Genomic DNA, 22,170 nt, shown 5'->3' with positions numbered 1-22,170 from the left:
TTTTAGTAGGGTTTAAGGGTTGCTTACAAATAGCAGATTGAACATCGATGTCATTGTAGGAGATAGGAAACCAAAAATATGGTCTTTCTCATATACACAGATCCCTATGGAATGCAAGAGGCATACCCAACATTGCTCCCTGAAAATCATTCTTTAATTTAGTTTGAAAGGTCCTGTTTTGTTTTCTTTAGAGTTTAGAGAGGAGTGCATAGGTTCAGCAGTTGGCTTTGTTTAGCTACATGAAGATATTTCTTCCTTGAGTGGAGTACTGCTGCTAGAAAACAAAAGAAGCAGTTTGCAAATTGAGGGAAGCAAGAAATCTTGGAATGATTAGATTATCTGTGGCTGTTTCTAGTGCAGTTCCAACTAGCTTCTACCTTTCTCCTCAGTTAAACAGCAGAATCTGTTATGGTGTTGATGGAGAAAATGGTGGGTTCTACTCTCACTTATCGTAATGCCACCGAAGTCTGATGTTCTTTGTATCATGGAAGATCTTACCAAGTCACATAATGGAGATCTTCTTCTTCTTCTAATCATTCTTTCTTTTGGGTCCTTAATACCGTAATCTGAGTGAAAGAAGAATCAATTGGCTATGTAAACAGTGTTTTGAGACAATTGCATTGAGAATAGCTCAAACTAATATCAACAATAACAACAACAACTCAGCCTTTTCCCAATTGAATGGGGTCGGCTACATGGATCTGTCTAAAAGGATAAAAGAAAGAAGAGGTGATGCAGATTAATTACCAAAATAGGCTTGTTTTATTAGGAATAAGCCTAGGGTTGGGTTCCATACATGTTAGGCCTTTGATCCCATGTGTTTTGAGTGTAATAGACCACTTTTATGGGTCTAAAAAGGGGGCTCTAAGATTGAGTACGGGATTACTAGTTAGTTTCCATTTTCATTAGTTTCCTTTCTAGTTGGGCTTGATTTGAGTTATATTTGTGATGGAGAACCTTCGGGAAGGGAAGGGAAGGGAAATCAGAGTAGAGAGGGGGAAAAGGACGATCACACTCACACGTTCATTCAATAATCAAATTGCTCTCTAAATCTTCCAATCGATTACAACCAATATATAGGAAAATAAGAACATGAAATTAGAAACTTAACTGGAATGGAAACTAGCCTAAACTAGGAAACAACTATAAAAGGAAACCAAAGCAAGGAAATAAATCCTACTCCTACGTTCAAGTCTGGAAATTAAAAGCATGAAATAAAATACTAAGTAAACTACTAATTTTATTTCCAACCCTTGTTGGACCAAAACCCTGGGCTGGACCGGTTCTTCTTGGCTCTTGGCTTCCAAAGCCGGTCATGTTGGTCCAACCAAGAAAGGGCAGCCATATCTGCATCAACTCTCCTCCTCTGAAAAGAACTCGACTCCGTCGAGTTAGGGAAAGGACCGAGGAGACCGTCTGAAGGAATACGCTGAATGAGGAACGATTCGACCATCTTCTTGAGCTTAATTTCAGGGAGATATTTGGGAGGATGAAACTTTATAGTCTTGTTGGCATGCTTGAAGGCATAGGTATTGGCATAGCCACAATGCTGTACTTTCTTATCAAACAACCAAGGTTGACCAAGAAGGATATGGCACACCTTCAGAGGGAGGACATCACATTGGACTGTATCCTTAAATCCACCAATAGAATATGTGACCAAGCACTTATCTGTGATTTTGAGATTAGTGTTGTTCACCCAAGCAACCTTGTAAGGATTAGGATGTGGTTCTGTATTCAATCCCAGCTTACGAACAGCGTCTTCAGAGACAACATTAGTGCAACTGCCTCCATCAATGACTAAGGTTAGCAACTGATCATTGCACTTCACACGAAGTCTGAAAAATACTACTGCGGCGCCAATCTTCATTTTCAGTGGCCTTTTGAGTGGTCAACACATGACGAATGACATAAAAAGGATGTTGGTCATCGTCACTGAGAGTGTCATTGACTTCACCTGTTGCACGCTCTTCTCTTAAATCGACTGTGTCAGAACCAAGTTGCTCTTCGGGAATATATGGTATAGGAGAATCCTTATCAATAAAAGCAACCAAACGGCTGGGACATTGAGCACTGATATGTCCAAATCCATGGCATGAGTAGCACCGAACTGTGAATTTTGAAGAATCAGAAGGTTTATCTGAACCACGCCAAGGGGGTGAATATGGGCGAGTAGGCCGTGAAGATGACATTTCAGAAACATGTCGAGGTGGAAAATACGGCCGACTAGGTCGTGAAGAAGCCATAGATGTAGCACTTGCTTGTGGCTTGCTAGATGACCTCTCTTGGGTAGGAGACTGTTGCCAAACGGAACTAGTACCTCGAGAAAAAGTATCTGCAAAATTTCTCCGGTTGTATGGGCGTTTCAGACTTTCCTCAACCTGATATGCCACTTGTACGGCGTCTTCCATTGTAGGTAGTCGACTAGATGCAAGGGCAGCACTAAGTTGAGGGTGCAAACCATTGCGAAATTGGGCCACTAAGACTTCTTCATCCCACTCAAAGTCAGAACGAGTGGCTAAATAATAAAATCTAGCAACATACTCCTCAACGGTCAAATTCTCTTGTTTCAACTGTGCAAACCTGAGATGCATGCGTTGCTTGTAATCAGAAGGCAAGAATCGCCGATTCATGACTTCATACATTTCAGCCCAAGTAGTGACCAACCCAATGCCTCGGATTCGGTTCTGTTGTTGTTGCTTGATCCACCAGACTCGAGCCGTGCCTTTCAGTTTGGCCTCTGCAAATAGGATCTTTCGAGCCTCAGTCAACCCGTACCATCTGAAGAATGTATCTAAACTGTGAATCCAGTCAAGGTACAATTCTGGATTATTGTCTCCATAAAAATCAAGGACATCCAGTTTTGCTGCTCTTTCTGCTCCATCATCATGTCTCCCAGTCCCATATGGTGGTGGAGGTGGTGGTGGTGGTGTGTTACTGGCAGATCCTGTGGAGTGGTGTTGGAAGAATCCCCAGACTGAATGGGACTCTTTCCTTTATCTGCTGTCACCAAACGATCAATAGAAACTTGCATAGATTCCACCATTGTCTTTAGGGACGTGACCATGTTAGTGAGGGCATCATATTTTGTATCAGTTTCTCCTTTGTAGGAATTCAGCTGTTGAACAACTTCACTATTGGCTACCATGGTGATGAGTAACAAAATAGCACTCAAAGAATAATGGTAGAATAGTAAATAACTGGATGCTTAAAGGGCAGGGGCAGAATGGTATTTTTTTTTTTTTGAAGTTCAAACTAAACCACAAAAAGGTATATCAATCACGTGTGGGATAGGGGTTTGATTTGGAAATAAAAATATATGGGACAAAAGGGGAATAAAGGAGAAAGGGAGGGGTATTTTAGGAAACGAAAGATAAATAAAAGAAAAAGGAACAAAAGGGGAATCATGGGGGTGGGTTTTACCGACCAAGGAGGTGTCTCCTTCTAGGAGATGGAACCAGCAGTGGGAGTTCGGAGAAGGAGGAGGGAGACGGCGCGACTCCGATGAAGGGATGGGTGACTCGCGACGGCTTCAACTCAGGTATGTCGCTGCCTCTCTCTTCTCATCTCGTCTTCTTTTCTTCTTCTTTCTTCTCGATTCTTTTTCTTTTTTTTCTTTGCCGTCGGAGACAGAGAGGAGGCGGCGGCGGCGGTTGCTGTTGGAAGGGACAGAGAAGGCGGAGGGTAGGTGGTGCTGCCGGAAGGAACAGAGAAGGCCGAGGGCAGGGAGGGTTTGGGGTTTTTTTTTTTTTTTTTTTTTTTTTTTTTTTCTACTTCAGTTTCTTCTGCTGCTACTTCTTGCCGCTCTTCTCGCCTTTTTTTTTCACAATCTGGAACCCTAGAAGGGTTTTGATTGAAGGGGAAAGAAAAAACAGAGGGCCGAGGGGTTACCCTTTGGTTTTCAATAGGATTGAAGGGATGGGGTGGGTGAGCGATGGCTTCTTTTTTTTTTCACTGTGTTCTCAGTATCGGTGGAATCCGACACAGAGAATGGAAAGGGAAGAAGAAAGATGGGGAAGGAATAGGATCCTTCGGCTCTGATACCAAGTTGATAGAGAACCTTAGGGTAGGGAAGGGAAGGGAAATCAGAGTAGAGAGGGGGAAAAGGAGGATCACACTAACACGTTCATTCAATAATCAAATTGCTCTCTAAATCTTCAGTCGATTACAACCAATATATAGAAAAATAGGAACATGAAATTAGAAACTTAACTGGAATGGAAACTAGCCTAAACTAGGAAACAACTATAAAAGGAAACCAAAGCAAGGAAATAAATCCTACTCCTACGTTCAAGTTTGGAAACTAAAAGCATGAAATAAAATACTAGGTAAACTACTAATTTTATTTCCAACCCTTGTTGGACCAAAACCCTGGGCTGGACCGGTTCTTCTTGGCTCTTGGCTTCCAAAGCCGGTCATGCTGGTCCAACCAAGAAAGGGCAGCCATATCTGCATCAAATCAAGCCTCAACAGTTCTGAAATTCCAGATTTAATGTCGCCCAAGCCTGCTGGATCAATCCCAACCAGTACAGTTCAAAGATTCAAGCATATACTTGGAATATAAAGTCTGAATCTTGGAACCAGCGATAGTTGTAGGTATGGTCTGCAACTGACTTCAACTCTTGTGATTACTGGGTTCTTTGGAGAGCAATGGACAAGGGTATGGATCGCAGGCAGGAGCTTCTCCTTCGGCCAGAACTGGAATGCAAATAGAACTCTATCAGAGGAGTTCCGGCAAACCCTCTTTTGTTTTCTGAAATCACCCCGGCAGAGAAGAGGAACAAAGCCCAGTGATGAGGTCGTGAACAGAGAATAAAGGGTAGGAAAGAGAAAACCACCAAGAAGAAGGAGAAGATAAGAAGGGAAAAAGAAAACAAGAGGACAGAAAAATCAGAAACGAGAGAGATGGGGATCACGGCAGTCCATATTCAGCCAAGCAAAACATTCAATTTTTTTCAAAAACTTCAATTCTTCAAAACTAAAACTCAAACTTCTCCATTGTTTACATATGCAATATAAAGGAAAAAAAAATCAAACAATTAATGGAAACTACTTGAAAGGAAACTATTCTAAAATTAGAAGCTAGCTAATTTAAAAAGAAATTAATTCTAAAACAATAGAAAATCAAATCAAAAGATATTTCTTTCCTAAGTCCATCGTGCAACTGCATCATTAAGTATTAGTTATTGAGTGTTCGATGGCCAATTTATTAGGTTCAATAATCATTATCCACCATAATCGTATAAACTACTTATATTTCTTATCTAATGATGTTTATTAGATTTAACTTTTATTTTACATTTTCAATTCCAAGGGATTTAGATGCAATGTCAAATGAATTTTTAGTTATTTCATATTTTGTAGGGTAAAGGTTAGGGTCAAGGTATGCCCGACCCTTAATGGCAAATTAGGGTCAGGGTATACCCAGCCCTAAATAGCAAACCAGGGTCAAGGCCAATCAGGGACATCCCAGCCCAGCCCTGTCCAATCAGGGCCAATCTAAGCGGGCCTGGGCTGAGCTGAGCCCTGCAACGTGGGGCCTGGGTTGAAGTTTTTAGGACCTAAGTCTGGGTTCAGGGCGGGCTTCGGTCCAGCTAATGGAACTCAAGGTTGGGCTAAGGTTTTAAGAAGCCCAACCCTGTTGCATCCGTACATGAGAGGTTTTTTCCTATACTGATTTACTTTTTTATAAATGCAAGGAAGGGGAACAATTCCCAGAAGATTTGAAAAAAAAAAAAAATTTAAGCGTTATGCTTAATGCAGGAGTAGATTACAAGAACTACCCCAGCAGTTTATAACCCCAAATAATACAAATAGGACCACGAAACAAAGAAATAAGACCATCAAATAAACCCCTAAGGATACAATACCGATGTAGGAGCAAAACCAGCCCAAAACCCAACCCGATAGGAGAGAGAAAGACCTGCTATAGAGCTGGAGAGAGAGAGGTGCGGCCAAGTCTGTAGGAGTCCGATTGAGCTGCACTCTTGGGCGTATATAGTCCCTAGGGAGGGTACAAAAACCCCCAAAGTTGAGAGGATTCTGATGGCTGGTTATGAAGTTACAAACTTTCTTGATTTTCTGACCTAGGAGAGATAATCACAAGCTTCAGGAGAGAATCAATTCTGGTTTGTAACTTGGACAGATCTGAACTTTTGAATACTCACAACAATCATATACTTCAACAGCAGTAACCTTAGGATAAAATAAAAAGCTTTAAACAAAAAGAAACAAAGGGAAAAGTGGGGAAGGAGTGGCTGTCTCGTCCCGGGCTTCTCACCCACAACTATCCCGGTTGTTTTAAGCAATTGACTGCAATTATTCTTTATTCAAATCTAAAATTATGAGTACATAGGTTCCTCTATTTATGGAGGGCAAAATAGCAATCAAACTATTACTAGGAGTTAGTTTCCCAATAGGACTAGACACTCCTACTTCAACTAGGAGCTGGTTTCCCAATAGGACTAGACACTCCTACTACAGTTAGGAATTCAAAATTAGACTAGGAATAATAAACCTATTTGAAAAACAAATAAAGTCCTAAGACAATTTGGACTTGACATACCACTTACTTAACTCGATGGGCCCAATGGCCCACTAATTAATTAAAAAAAACTATTAATTATTCCCCTAGCCGATGGGCCCAATTGGCCCTTATTTGTACTTAGCCACTCAGATGGACTAAGTAGAGGTTCGGCTGGCTTCTTGGCTGGACCCTAGCCACTCAGGTGGACTAAGGCTGGACCCTTCTTCCTCTCATATTTCCTTCCATAATGTGCATCTACATCAATGCTTGCCTGAGAGAATCAGTTTGCTAAGAGAGTTAGTTGCTCTTGACACGATCCCACAACTTCGACTTCTTCCACTAGGTTGGGTTCGAACCCACGACTTCTGGTGTGATGGACCAAGACTCTAACCAACTAAGCACTCAGTCATCTCTCTAAAAGACAATCTCTAATTTATTTTTATTCTTCCGAATAGAACAAGGCATATGAGTAGGTACCATCATTGTCCGTAGAAACATCCCCAGTGTGAATCTATGTTTTCATCTATCTATATAGAATAAATAGATATAGGATCCAACATGCCTATCTGTGAAATAAAATATACATTTCCCCTCTACTCTATGTCCGAATAAAAACGTAAGTCCTATAGGATCGGTGATTCCTGGTCAAATCCCTCTGCATTTATTAAAAAAAAAAATTGTTGAGGGATCAAATGGTATAGTTCAATTTTTGGTAGCTTTATGGTGAGAGGCCATGGATGAGAGAGCCCACCATTATCCCTTCCTCTTCTTCTCATCGACTCCCTGTCTTCCCCCTTTTGTCTGAGATCTGATTTATGCTTTCTAAGACTACCAAGGCATCTATAGAAGCTGTTGATCATCATTAACATTCCAAAAGTGTTAACAAGTTGTTGTTGCCATTGTTGCTGATCAAGGAAGGCTTCCCAGCACCTGCAGTTCTATTTTCTTCAAGGATTTGCTGCAAATTGATCCCCTTTATCAGCACATCAACCCACCAGTTGTTGCTAGTATTTAGAGGACTGTATCCACACTCAAGATCAACCCTTCGATATTGATTTAGTGGTGATCTATTGGTTGGGTTTGTCAGTTTCACATTGCTTACTACCTTCTAGTTTGGGCTCATATTTTTTGGGTTTCATCCCCCTCTAATAGACCCCTCGCTGATTAAAAGACAAGGCCCATCTAATACAAGTAGCTACTGTTTCTAAAGTTGGTTATTTTCTGGTTGTAATTGAGATCCTATTCTGGGGTGTGATTTGACCTTACATTATTTGGTATCAGAGTCATGGCTGACTTGCTCTTGTAAAAGTTGTTCAACAGTTGACTGAGAAATTGTTTACCATAGAGCAACGTCTCGATGCTTACATGGGGGGACAACAGCAAATTACTGTCAACCGTGTTCCTCGACTTCCCCATCAACAAGGACAAAGAACCATATGTACACCAGCCACCTATGATGCTGATACTAATCATGTGATGCAAACCCACGCCAAAATGATGACAAACATAAGGTGAGGCTTGGATTGAAGGAGCATAACCGGAAGCACGACCCAATTGTTTTCTATAATTAGCTATGTGCTCTTGAAGACTACTTTGATTGGTTCACACTAACTGAGGAGGGAAGATGAAGCTGGCCCATACAAGTTGATAGGGGCAGCAGCAGAGTGGTGGCATACTGATAAAGACAAGCTATATCGTCGTCAACAAGAGCCTACCACTTGGGAGGTGGAGATGAAAGAAAAGTACTTACCCTCAACTTTCTGATGAAGGTTACATGATCAACTCAACACCCTTCGTCAACGGTCCATGCCCGTGGAGGAATATATGGACAAGTTCGACAATCTTCTTTCTCAAATCGGCGGCGTAGATGAAGAAGACAACCAGCTCCATCTTGCTTCAAATTGGGTTTACAAGCTGACATTCATGACTAGATAGGCGTGATTCATATTCCCAATTTAAATGATTGGTTTGAGAAAGGAATGGAAGCGGAAGATTTACTTAAAGTAGCCCCTCAGTGTTTTAATCCTCAATCTGGGATGCTAAAAAGGATTTTATAGAAAGCAAGCCAAATGGCTTTCCTACCCGAGCTCCACGAGTTACAACGGATAAGGGTAAGACTCTCATGGTTAATGGAGGTGACGCGAAGTCTTACATTGCCACAAGTATGGTCACTTCGGCAAACTTTGCCCTCAACAATCAAAGAACCATATTCTAGCAACTATAGAAGCCAATCTGGAGATGACATATGTTGAGCCCCTTCCCTTTGGCGACAATGTTAAAGAGCAGCCGACCAATAACATTGAAGAGAACGAAGACAACACCGTCAGCATTCATGTTTTATGAATGGCTCCTTCAACAGATGTTACAGTGGACAGCAGAAATGTGCTTGAACTAGAGAATAAGCAAGGTGATGATATTGTTACAGAAGATCACTTGGGCGCAATCTTAACTGTTGACAATGATTGTGTGTCTACTGTCTAAGCACACTCAACTGGTTCCTCAACTCATTAAAACTCAAGGTCGAGTTTTTTCAAGTGGGGGAGAGTTGATGCAGTGTAGGGCTAGTCCAAACAGGCCCTTGTTTAATTCACATGGGCCAAGATATATTCAGCTTAAACCAGGGCCTATTCTGGCCATTGGTTTAAGCTATGATCAGGCCCATATTTGGACCCATGTGCTGGTCAGATATAAGCCCCTGGTCAAGCTCATATTCCTGACCACGAAAGCCATCGACAGCTTGTTATAGAATAGATTTCTTCAGATTTTTGTGGGCCCCAAATCTGGCCATAGTGTGGTTATTTTGTTGGGGAATTGGTTACTTGCAATAGTGAGCTTCTAGAAGAGTAGTGGAGTCCATGGACAGCTGGCACATGCGGAAGAAGCTTATTTGATTACTTGCTGTATTAGTTACTTCCTATTTTCATGCCATAGCAAGTTAGTTAGGAATAGTTTTTAATTTCAAATTTAGAAAGTAGGATTGTCTTCTTTTTTTTCCTTTTTCCTTATGGGAGGTGTAAGGATTGTCTTTTTTATTTCGAATCTTTGATTGTATTTATAACCTTCTAGGTCACCAACACATGGGAGGTTTTCACTCATATTGATTTACTTTTCTTATAAATACAAGGAAGGGGGACTATCCCCAGACAATTTGAAGAAAAGAAATTAAGCTTTATGCTTGGCTGAGTGCCGACCCCATTTAGTTGTGATAAGGCTAAGTTGTGTTGTTGTTGTTTGGCTGAGAGAAATAGTTTTCTGAGAGAGTCAGTGGCTCTGTGAGAGTTATGGTGAGTGGCCAGGGGAGAGAGACCCCTGCATTATCCCTCTCCCTTCTTCCCATCGACTCCTTGTTTTTCCCTTCTTGTCTTGAGTTCTGATTTTGTTTTTTGAGACTACCAAGGCATCTACAGAAGCTTTTGATCATCACCAAAACTCCATTAAGTGTTAACAAGTTTCTCTGTTGCCATCATAGCTGATCAAGAAAGGCTTCCCAGCACAGGAGGTTCTGTTTGCTTCAAGGATTTACTGCAACTTTGATCCCCTTGATCCGCACATCAAGCCACCAGCTGTTGCTGGAATTTGGAGGACTGAATCCACACTCTAAGACCTCCCCTTCAATTCTGATTTGGTGGTGATATAGTGGCCGAGTTTGTCTATTTCACATTACTTACAAATTTTGAAACCTACCTTCTAATTTCATGACTAGCTGATATCTCAGGATCCAACTGTTAATTGGGCTAATATTTTATGAGATTCATCCCCTCTAATAGACCTCTCTCCGATTGAAATATAAGACCCATCTAATACTTGTAGCTATTGTTTCTGAAGTTGGTTATTTTCTGGTTGTAATTGAGATCCTATTGTGGGGGGTTGTCACAAGTGACTTGACCTTATGTTATCCCAATTATATGAAATTACGGAGTTAATGCAATCAAACAGATAGATCATTTTAGAATGGAGAAATGTGTCTGTGACATCCAAAATCTTAAATGGATGACCTTCCCCTTTTAGAGGGGAACTGAGATACTAATCTTCAGACAACTTTTTATATACAAAATTCTTTACAGGCCGAGCACCTAGTATGCTTGGTAAACTGAAGGTATAGTGTCAGTTGCAAGGAACTGTAAAAGATATAGGAAATAATTGAAATTGTTTGAAGCAAAGTTGTTAATGAAGGGAAGCCGTGGTTTTTTTTTTTTTTTTTTTTTTTTGGGGGGGGTGGGGGGGGTGTTGTTGTTGTGTGGTGGGCGATTGTACTAGAACAAACCCATTCAAAAGACTCTAAACTAAAATTAATCCATGAGAGTTACTGATACTCCTCTTTACAATCCTAAGAAAACTACATAAACAAAAATGATAACCTCAATATGCCAGCCATTTCAGCCTAACTCATTCAATTCTCATTTAAACTACAAAGTGTTGGCTCACTTACAAGAAAACCAATACTCATTGCAATTCTTCCAAAGATAAATTAATTAAACATGTTTCGAATGCAAATAACATGGCCATAACAAACTATAAAGATTAGATGAAACTAGAGAAGGAATAAAACACGCAGAGATATCAAGAATGAGGTATACGTTAGTACCAAACTCATGTCTGTCCCTCTCTTGGTGGTGACAGAGGACAGAAAACAGAAAATTAGCATCCATCTCCAAAAACTATAAACAGATAGCCATATCTCCAAGTTCCCCAACCCCTAGAGGTGATAAATTCCAAATACTACAAGAGTATTGAATGCATTGATAAATCCCATACATATATGCCCTATTCTAAAAGCCATTACAATTAAAAGAAAATGTAAGAAATTATGGCTATAATATTCCAATCACTAGTTGTAACGGATGAATAGTGTATATCAGTTTAATGAAGAAGACATTGGGTTAAATAAACTTCAATGATGTAGAAGAATTCTACCAAACTCACCAAAGGGAATGAAAATAAGAGTACACAAAATTCACCTTAAAGCTGACACCACTCAAGATGTGCTTCTCCCCAAATGACTTGTAAACATTCCTACATTCAATAAGGACATCAGAGTCATCCTCAACGTCTCTAGCCACACTCAAATTCTCCACGCTGGATGAATCCTTATCATCATGGGATGGATCCTACGAGAGAAAGCAATAAACAAAGCCATTATTATTAATAAATTTTCAAAGTGATAGGATAAAACCACTTTAATATCATCAACAATTCGCACCAAAATTGAAAACCCCTATTAAGAACAGAACTAAGAAGTGCAATATCTATCAAAGGAAAGGAAAAAAACAAAATTCGATACCAATAAAATAGATTAAAAAATGGAAGTTACAGACAGGGAGTTGGATTGATGAACTTACATTAAACCTGACTGCAGAAAAGCCATCGGGCCAGTTCCTTGGAGGCGCCGTACAAGCGCAAACGATCTTTCTTTCCACAGAATAATAACCCAAACTCTTTCTGCTTAGAACCAAAAATCTAGCAGAACGAGAGGGTACCCCGGAATGATTTAAAGGTAGAAATGACGAATTCGCAGAAGAGACAATGTTCCTTGACATTTGCAAACCTCTGGGTATTAGAAAACTGGATGTGGAAGCAAGCCCAAATCGTTTTAGAAGAAGAACATAGAATTCATCGAATCTCAACTGCCTAATATGGAGAAAAAGAGATATCTGTGATGTGGGTACTGTTCCTCCATTGACGAAACAGGAAGGCGACTTCAACTATCAAGATTTAAGTTTTCAGTGAAGAACACAACAGGGGAATTGCATTTTGGATTGGTTAAAGGCTTAAAGGCTTAAAGGCTTAAAGGCTTAAAGGCATTGTTAGAAGATTGGAATGCTCAGCTCTGTTCTAAGGCCTCTTACCAACTCTCCCGGATTTTGTTCTGAGATATGAAACGGACCGGGACTACTGCACCAGTACGAGCGTGGCTGGAAATTGGAATAATCAATTGGGAAGAAGATTCAAAGAAGGGGTTTTGGAGATTTAATCCAATGATTTATGAAAGGGCCCACCAAACTAACTTTCATACTCTTGGAATATTCCATTCCGCTGTTGCTGCAGTACATGAAGTGGGCATAATTAAGGGTGTCAATCGGTCAGGCCGGGCCGGGTCGGTCTCGGTCAGCCCGGGCCGGTCTCAGTCGGGCCTAACCGGGCCTGGCAGTAAAACCCTTGCACTGTGAGCGCTCGTTTGCTTAAACGGGCCTAGGTTTGGGGGCATTGTATGGTTTGTAATAAGGCCGATCGGTGTCGAGTTTTAATCGGGCTACCTTAAACGGGCTACACACATACTTAAGTCTAAACGGCCTTTAAACGGGCTCTAAATGGGCTCCCCCTAAAATCTTTTTTTAAGTGGATTAAATGTCTAGAAATTTTCCATTTGAACATAGTAAAGGTCACTCAAAAACTCTCCACAATTAATCATATATGAGATCATGGTTGTTTCTTACAGAAAAAAAAAAAAAAATCATATATGAGATCATGGTTGTTTCTTACAGAAAAAAAAAAAAAGAAAGAGAGATTAAGACAAGTACCAAAGTGATTGTTCTCCACAATAATTGTCTACCATTCATTCACTCTCTATTAAAGCATCTTAAAAGACCCTATTTTATTTTATTATAAAGTTTGATGTAATATCGTGCTCAACATCATCTATCATAGATTTTTTTATTACAGTCTTTACTATTATTTTGTATTAGTAGTGGTAAAATAGGTATTTAAGCAATTTTAAATGGGTCAGGTCGGTTGGGCTAAATGGCTCAGTTCAAGCAGGCTTCTTAAACAAGTAGGGTTGGTTGGGCGCTTAAGGGGCTAGTAGCCTGCATCGTAAATGCCCGTTTAATAAGCCCAACACGTTTATTAAATGGGCCGGTTCAGGTAGAGCCTTAAGCAAGTCAGGCTGGGTCAGGCCTATCGGTGTGGGCTCAGGATTGACATCCCTTATAATACCCCGAAATCTTACTAGGGGTATTTTGTTTATTGACCATTGTAGGGTCAGGGTGATTTAAAGTGGGGATACCAGACCATTGAGGGTGCATCGATCCTTGGTAAGTGTTAAAACTTATCCAATAAATGTAACTACAATGTAGAATAATTTTAGGGTTTTTACCTTTGAAATTACCATTTTGCCCTTAAACCCTAATTTACCATTTTGCCTATAGACTATAATTTGACTTTTTTTTTAATTACATGATTCTAATGTCAACTCTAATATGAAATTATTTAATTAAGAATAATATATATATATATATATATATATTTATTTATTTATATACATATTAACTATCCACATGGATAATTAGATAACAAGTGCATAATGATTAATTAACTAACAACCCTAACTAACTAATTATTGTTAATTAATAGTTAACAAATGAAAGCTTTCCTAATAAAGTTGCAACTCACTTTTTAAATTTTGGATAAGCTTGTGCATAAAGTAAGATAAGATAGGATAAGTGAGAGAAAGAGTTTGAGATCAATTGTGACTAGAATAAAGGAAGAGAGGGAGTTGGAGATGAAGTAGGAATGTTAGAGATAGATTTGGAGATGATTTGGGGAAAGGAAATAGAAGTAAAAAACGTGGCTCTATTGCCTCTCACTCTCTATTTGTGAAAAAAAAATCAAAAAGGAAAAGAAAAGCTATTTTAGAGAAGAAAGAGGAGAAGGAAGAAGAAAAAAAAAAAAGAGAAAAGAAATCAAGATTTCGAAGCTAAGAATTCTTAATATGATTTTATTACTTTCTTATGTTCTACTTGGAAGATTAATCATGATTTAAATAATTGGGATTTTAAATTATAGGTTTAAGGAGAGAGAAAATAAGATTTTGAGATGTTAACAGTAATTTCTGGGTCAGAAAGAACAATAGCCCGAGCTTATTCATATTATTAAAAATAGTTCGTTATTGTTTTACAATATAAAATAATTACTATGAGTATATGGATGTGTTTACGGGATCTCATAAAAATTTCATCAAATTTGGATTGATTTGATATATCGAACAATTTATATATTCAGATAGGTCACTATTAAGGGAGTTTTCTATACCCGAGAGTGGCGGTTGTGACGGAGGCATATAGACTTTGAATTTGAATTTGATATTTTTATCGCAGAAACTTTCATGAGTTTTCTAAATCTCAAAAAAAAACAATTTAGAAGTTATTTGAGTTCGATAAAGTGGGTTAATAAATTTCTTAAATTCGTTGGACAGAATTTGTTACAGTCTAAAGATCATTTTTTAGGGAGATTGATATCTAACCTAAGAAAGGTTTATTTATGTGATCTTTGTATGAGACTTGTATACATGAGTTAGGTTTCAATAGGATCTAATTTCAACATATTTGGAGTTCCAGAGATATTTATTTCTTATTTTTCTATGTCAATAGGCAGAATAGGTTGAGGCAAAATTTTAGGAACGACATCAAGGTGAGTGGAACCTCTACCGTAACTTGTTTATTTTTATAGTGTTATCCAAAAGAGAATTTTATGAACCCTAGATCTATTCTAAACCTTGAATTTTATGATGTTTTTTCATTAGAAATATGATTTTGCAAACCTAATGTTATGTACATGAAAGAATGAGGAACAAATTGAAGGTTGTTCCATGCTTTGCATTATATGTACATAGTAAAATTTTATAAATAGAACATTGATTTCATAATATTAATTTCTAATATTATGTGTTAAGTTGTGATTATGATTGCATGGAGTAATGTACTATGTGCATTACATGATTCTTATATCACATAAGTTTTTTGTTGTGCATATGTTTTTAAAACACCAACTTACATAAATTTACTATTTTGATGTATGAGATACATTGTTGTGGTAATAATGCTTTACATTACCAACCTTGATTGAGGAGGAATGTGAGACTTCCTTAATCATTGATTTGTTATTTATAGTTGTTGTTTTGATGACTTTTACAAAAATTGAAACTGAAATTGATTTCATATTTACATAGGGACTGATAGGGGTGAATTAGAGTATTAATCACACTTGAATTCCGAACTTGTTTGTATTTATATATATTTGTCATTCTTAATTGACTTTATTATTCTTATCTTGCCTTGTCAACATTAGCGTTATAATGTTGAGGTGAGGATTGGTTCACTGGGTTTTTCCTTAGTGGAACTGTAGACTATTAGATGACACAACCTACCCTCGGCAGGATCTACCAATTGTTACTTGACTTTCGGGAGATATGAGTTGGTCTTTAAGAGGTTGGACACTAGATAGCTTCTGCGAGTTTCTATATATTGAGTGGGGGCAATGTGGTACTGTGACACATTGATCATTCATAGATGATATTGTGAAATTGTTATTTAATTTCTGCTGAGTCGTCATATTTACTTATGCGGCGATGTAAATAAAGCAATGTAAGTATGTGTGGTATGCTTGTTCTTTATCTTCTTAAAAATTTTATATTACACTGTATATGTCTTTCCTGATATTGGTTATATGATCGTGATTTCAAACATGTTTAGTGTTATGGTTCTATTCACTAAGTTTCTTCCCAGAGACTTACCCTCATAACTTGTAGATGATGTTGGTGAGGACTAGTATGGAGATGACGTAAATGCTGAACCTAGAGTTGATCAGCATGAGGATATTGCTTATAGATTTGAAGAAGACAATGATTTTTATTTTTAGATGATGTAGACTTTGAGTTAGACTATAAAAACATACTTTAATTCAACTTTACTTTAAGTTTAAAATTTGAATTAGATATTTGAACCTTGAATTTTAATAATATATTAGTTTAGTTAACTCTTGCTTGCACTTATGTTTGTGTGGATTCTATTTCGATTCATTATCACCTAGAACTTTCAGACCTGTGGACCGTTGATGTCCAAAAACCCTAGGCCAGGTTTCGGGGCGTCACATCCTTAGCCTTAATCATAGAAATTTTCCTCCGGTTCAAGCCTACTCATTTAGTTTAAAGAGCTTAAAGAGCTTGGCAGGGGTTACAATCATATTTTCAAGAACCAAAGGAGAGCTTAAGTGGATTTTTTTTCCCTTTTCTTTTGGTAAATTTTGATGAACATGTGGCATGTCATATCACTATCATAGTTAGTAAGTTCGAGAATGACAATAATATAAAAACGGAAATATACGACAATTAAATGGGTCATACAAAAATAATATTTTTCATAAATTAGATTCAATAAAATGCCCACGGCAATGATAGGGTACGAATTTAATACGATTGCTATATAAAAATTCGGGAGTGAAAATACATATTTATTTTGGTATTAAGAATGAACTGAAACTGGTTGTTTACAACTAAATTCTAATATCACATGCTCTCATGAACACCTAAATCCAATCTAGCTTTCCAATTGGGAATCATTTCTCAATTTTGTTTGTTTTACTTCTAATATTAACTAAGTTTAATCATGTCTAACATAGCCAATGTTGATAGGTCATCCATCAACCACTTTCTATCATGGTAAATAATAACATATATTTGCTAAAATAACAATAATAATAGCATGTGGATAATCATTTAACAAATTATAATATCATCATTGATATTATCTTATCAAACAAGAAAATCCAATGCAACCCCTACTGATGCAGATCCATATTCTAATATTGAAATCAGATCACGTATAGGTCCATTTAAATATTCAATAATTCAATCATAATAACCAATGATAGATTCGTAATTAAGATCAGATTTTAAATTGAGTGAAAAAATTATAATTCAGTAGACTTAATAGGCTAATGGTTAAGAACAAGAGGGTAGACACATAAGGTTCTTGATGGATTAATAGATTTATGATGAGCTTGAAATGAAGTTACATAAAGAAAGTAATCAAGGAGAGAGAGAGAGAAAGCGGCAATATGAAAAAAGGGTTGGAATTAATAAAATAAGAAAGGGAGATGCGTATCATCCACATTTTTTCTTAAAATTGAAAAAAATACGGAATAGGAGATGTGTAGTTTTGAATTTTGGAGTTGAGTTTTTTCTTCTTTTTTTTTTCCCGAACTAAACGTATTAATAAGAATAAAAAGTATTATATACATTTAAAACATGTACAATACGGGTACCTATAAAATTCTTATATAATACAAATTTTTTGGATTGATACGCTAAATTATGTCTTTTTAATTGAAACTTTCAGATATAGCAAAAATTCACGTATTACAACTACAATCAATACCACAAAATATCTCACAATTTCACCCAATAAGTGCCGTTTGTTTGGTGGTGTTTAGGGGGTGGAATTATATAACATGTGGGTCTCATACATATGCTAATGAGTTGAGCAACAAGAAAAGAAAAACGTAGAATACTTAATACTCATTTCCATCTCACCCTATTTATTTCCACGTTATTATGGGCTTGCACATGGCTCCCACTTGTATGTTAATGGGCTCACACCTGCATCTTTGGAAAGTTATATATACAAACCCCCATCTTTAACACCAAAAGTAATTGGAGTTGAATTTTGAGCTTGGAAACTTTGCATCCATCAAAAGTAATGATTTTAGTGGAAACTTAATCACTTACAGTTCTTAAAGGGTCCTAATTCGAAGAAAGGGAAAGGGCTTCGAATCCTCTGAGAGAGAGGGAGAGAGAGAGTTGGTCTCCTCCCTAAACCGTATAGTAGTGGTTCAAGTAAAAGGGGAAAAAAACATATAGTATTGGCTCGCAAGTTCATGGATTCGTGAGTTTGTGTTTGGAGCAAAGGGGCCCTCCCCTTCCAATCCTCAATTGAGGTCCTGATCTAGTATATTTTTCCCTTTTCTCTTAGTAGTTTCCTTTAGTAGGTTTGCATACATAGTGTAATATAGTATTGAATAATAAAATAACATAGTGTAGTGTAGCATACAATAGTATTAGATAAGCATAATTGGGGGGTAATTAATTAATTAACTTAATAATAGTAAATTAATTATCAATCCATGTTTAGAATCAAAGAAGCATTTTAATTAGCATGTGTTAATTAGATATGCATGATTAGTATAAAGTAGTTGATGTAATCACGAGTAGGATTTAACATAGGATACAATATTATACCTTAGTTATCAAACATAATCAAACATGTGGGTTTAAGATGTACACATTTTAAAGATTATTCAAATTTTATCGTCTAGTAGAAAGATCGGTTTTTACTGATGGAGTAGAGATGCCTAACATCTTCCCACATCTATAACCTGACCCTTTCCCTAACCTCTGGACCAAACTATATAAAATGAAACCTCATTCTCTCCCCTAATCAGGGATTGGGCCACCTTTTTTGGGTCTTAGCCCCATATCCTAGGTAGTGACTCCTTTTTCATGTTATTTCAACCCCCTGTTGCCACTAAAGAAAGTTAGGCCATAACTTTTTACCATCTACACATTGCCAACCCCACTAAGGGGTCATTTTTTGTCAAGCTTTTGTAATTAGACGCTCATGTTTAATGCAAGAATATTCTCCCTTTCACTTTATTTTTGTTTGATCACATGTATAGCTAACCTTTGACTGTATCATGTTTGCACTAACCACATCATGTATGGTACTCGGAGTGAAGATGATAGATTGAATTTATTGATGGTCACTTCTTTTACTTACACTCGTGCACATACTCATAAACATGGTTGCTTGTAAAACCATGTGGCGTAGTCAGACAGGCCCCCTATATAGGTAGGATGAGCCTACAACAAAACCACAACTCTTGATCTTGTAATCTTTAGTGAGAAATAACCAGCAAGGGTGGTCACTAGCATGTTGGGGGTATCCGCCACCCAAAAAAAGCTCTAATTTGATCATTCTAAGATCTACTGATCCCCAAACTGTATGTAAAGCGATGTATCAACGTAAGGACTCACACTGGTGATAGGTATATCTGATTCTCCTTGTCAAAGGGAACCTTTTTGTCTTAATTTTTATACCATGTAGGGGCATAGTTAGTGAAATCTTAGGATACGCGACAAATTAAATGGTAAATTGTTTGAGACTTGGTTATAACCTTCATATAGTACTGTCTACCTGAATACAAGGGATCATTCGCAGCCATGCGAGCTAGGTTGTCTTTGAAAATTGGGTTGTAGTGCTTATAACTACATCAATATTGTTTCCGATGTGGTACATGTCTCAACCTGGTAAATGTTTTACATTATCAATAAGATGTTTAGGGAGTACCAAGTTTATCCATATGGTACTTTTTTTTTCTTTTGTTATCCACATAGGGTAGACTACAAATGTGTCCAATATTATCCAAGCCGCCTTTGTTTGTTGCCTATATCACAACTAGTTTTGCCCAGTGCAAGGTGACCATTACGTAACCGCACCCTCTTGTATACACTTCAAGAAGGAACAATTGAATTAGTCATGAGAAAGTATTGATACTAAGGCATATATTTGTATGGTTTTCAATACTCATGACCAATCTATTCTTCCAAAAGGTATACAAAGCATGGTTTCATAACTAGGTTAAAGAAAGTTGTCATGCAAACTAACGTTTTGTTATGAATTTTCTATGTTACAACCTGCCATTATACTTGGGGATAATTATATCCCCTTCCCCTGTAGTTTGCCAAAATTACATGTGGGTACAAGGGTTTGAGCGATTTATGCCCCCTGAAGTATGAAAGATTCTTACATTTGAGTCCAATCCGTTAGTGGCATGACTTTGAATCTGTTATGTAGTGAGATAACATTTCTTATACCGAAAATACCCCCAGAACGAAGTGAAGAGACCGAAAGACCCTTCACTTAAAATTAAGAAAAGAGAGAAATCCTCTTCCATCTCCAAAACATCTTATCTCAACAAAATCAGATCAAAATTTGTCTGGCATCAAGCACGGAAGATTTAGATCAAATAGTCTCTTCGACTTAGCGGCTTCAATAAGCATATCGGCAAATCCGTAGGGTCTTGGCAGCAAGCATCTGGTAAGGCTCATGAAATAAGGCCTGAGCTGCGAGGCACCATGAACCCATCTGTCCATCGGCCTATTCAATCCCTCCGTCATCATACTTCAGCGTCAGATCGAAAGTAATCAGCTCTCTCATGGAAGTTAATACTAGATTTCAGCTCTTTCAAAAGCGGAACCTCCGAATCTTTTGCCGAAATTAGTTCTGTTCTCTCATGGTGTTGTCGACTGGACTACCCAGAGAAATGAAATACATGGATCCATTGGAAAGAATTACAAAAACGATATAAATAAATGATTCCAAATGGGAAGCGGACGATTCCCGATCAAAATTTGAAGCGTTCAAAATGATACTGACATCATCTGCAGAATTTTCCCACGAAATTAGAGGGTCGGGGTGTCGATTAAGAGAGAATGAAAAAAAAATCCAAATAAAAAAACAGAAAAAGGATCTCCAACCGAAATTATCGAAATCCGAGGGAGATTATACAAATAGAAATGAAAAAAAAAAAAAAAAAAAACTAAAAGTAGAAGTAAAAAAATGATGAAACGGAATAATGAGCTAGAAATATACCAAATGAAGGTGCCATCAGATTGAAATCAGACAAGTCAATTCGATTTGGATCGCGAAGCACAAATAACGTCTTTACCAGGGAGGAAATTATTGTCGGATTACGATGGCTAACGGGGTTGGGAAGGGAATAGAGAGAATTGAAGGGAAGAAGGCAAGATCAGCCTTGAAAGTATAAAACTATCCATCGGCGAGGTGAGATGAAGAACAGCAAGCTTCTCTTTCGTGCCAATTCCCTCTCGGATTTCCTCCCTTAGGTGTGAATCTTCTTCTTTAATCTTCAAAATTTGATGATGAACGATTCCAATGTTCTTCGTCTAGTACTCCAATTTTTCATCTGATTTAGGGGACTTGTACAGAGTAATCTCCAATGAACCTTCTCTTTCTCAATCGTCCTCTTGTTGCTTCGTAGTAGCAGACCCCTTTCTTGATCGCCCTCTTGTAGAAGAACTAAGTTGAAGAAGAACCTTATTTTGTTTGTCTTAAGGGAAGGGTGTATTAGTAAGTTTACCTTAATGTAAGGGTATTTTTGGCATTAAGGTACATCATATAAAGTGACATCATCAATTAAGGGTATTATCCATTTTCCACTAAAGGGTAATAAGGGGATAAAAATCATCTGCAATTCCTTATCCGTGCAATACCCCCTTGAGAGGGTGACACGTGGATAAAGTGGTTTGAACGGCTTAGATTAATCCTACATTGATCCAACTTCAACTCACTGGTTTGGGGTTGGATCAATGTAGGATTAATCTGAACCATTCAAACCACTTTGTCCATGTGTCACCCTCTCAAGGGGGTATTGCACGGTATTGCACGGTATTGCATGGATAAGGAATTGCAGAGGATTTTTATCCGTAATAAGGTCTTTTGCTATCTAAAATTAACAACATACTCTTTTTCTATCTAAAATTAACAGCATACTCACACCGTTAGTGTCAGGGGAGGAGATGTAAATCGTTTAAACCCTTGGACCCACACGTAATTTTGGCAAACTACAAGGAAAGGGGAAGTAGTTTTCCCTTATACTTGCTTTCCATGAGTGTATGTTCATCTATGGTGCCATCTCATCTCCCCTTTACAAATTCAGAAAACCATCCCTTGGATTTTGATTGTGACATGTCTACTTAGTTAAAGTACAATCCACACCAGAAAGAGTACTTATAACCATCATGTTTCTCTATTTCTCTCTTCTTCTTCTTTTTTTGGGAACGAAAAAAAGGC

The 22,170-nt window shown here is 37.8% G+C and overlaps 1 long non-coding RNA gene across 1 annotated transcript; it reads right to left on the bottom strand.

Moving 5' to 3' along the window:
• Positions 1-19,951: 19,951 nt before the first annotated feature.
• LOC122080120 lies at positions 19,952-21,395 on the bottom strand. The gene is made up of 2 exons (XR_006140604.1): positions 20,950-21,395; positions 19,952-20,738 (listed from the first exon to the last, which is right to left on the bottom strand). It is a non-coding gene; the product is annotated as an uncharacterized LOC122080120 (long non-coding RNA).
• Positions 21,396-22,170: the final 775 nt, after the last annotated feature.

The sequence above is a fragment of the Macadamia integrifolia genome, chromosome 5 (assembly GCF_013358625.1).
Source record: "Macadamia integrifolia cultivar HAES 741 chromosome 5, SCU_Mint_v3, whole genome shotgun sequence".
Classification (NCBI taxonomy): domain Eukaryota; kingdom Viridiplantae; phylum Streptophyta; class Magnoliopsida; order Proteales; family Proteaceae; genus Macadamia; species Macadamia integrifolia.
Note: the sequence above shows the minus strand (reverse complement) of the source record. Positions and strands in the feature narration are given on the sequence as shown.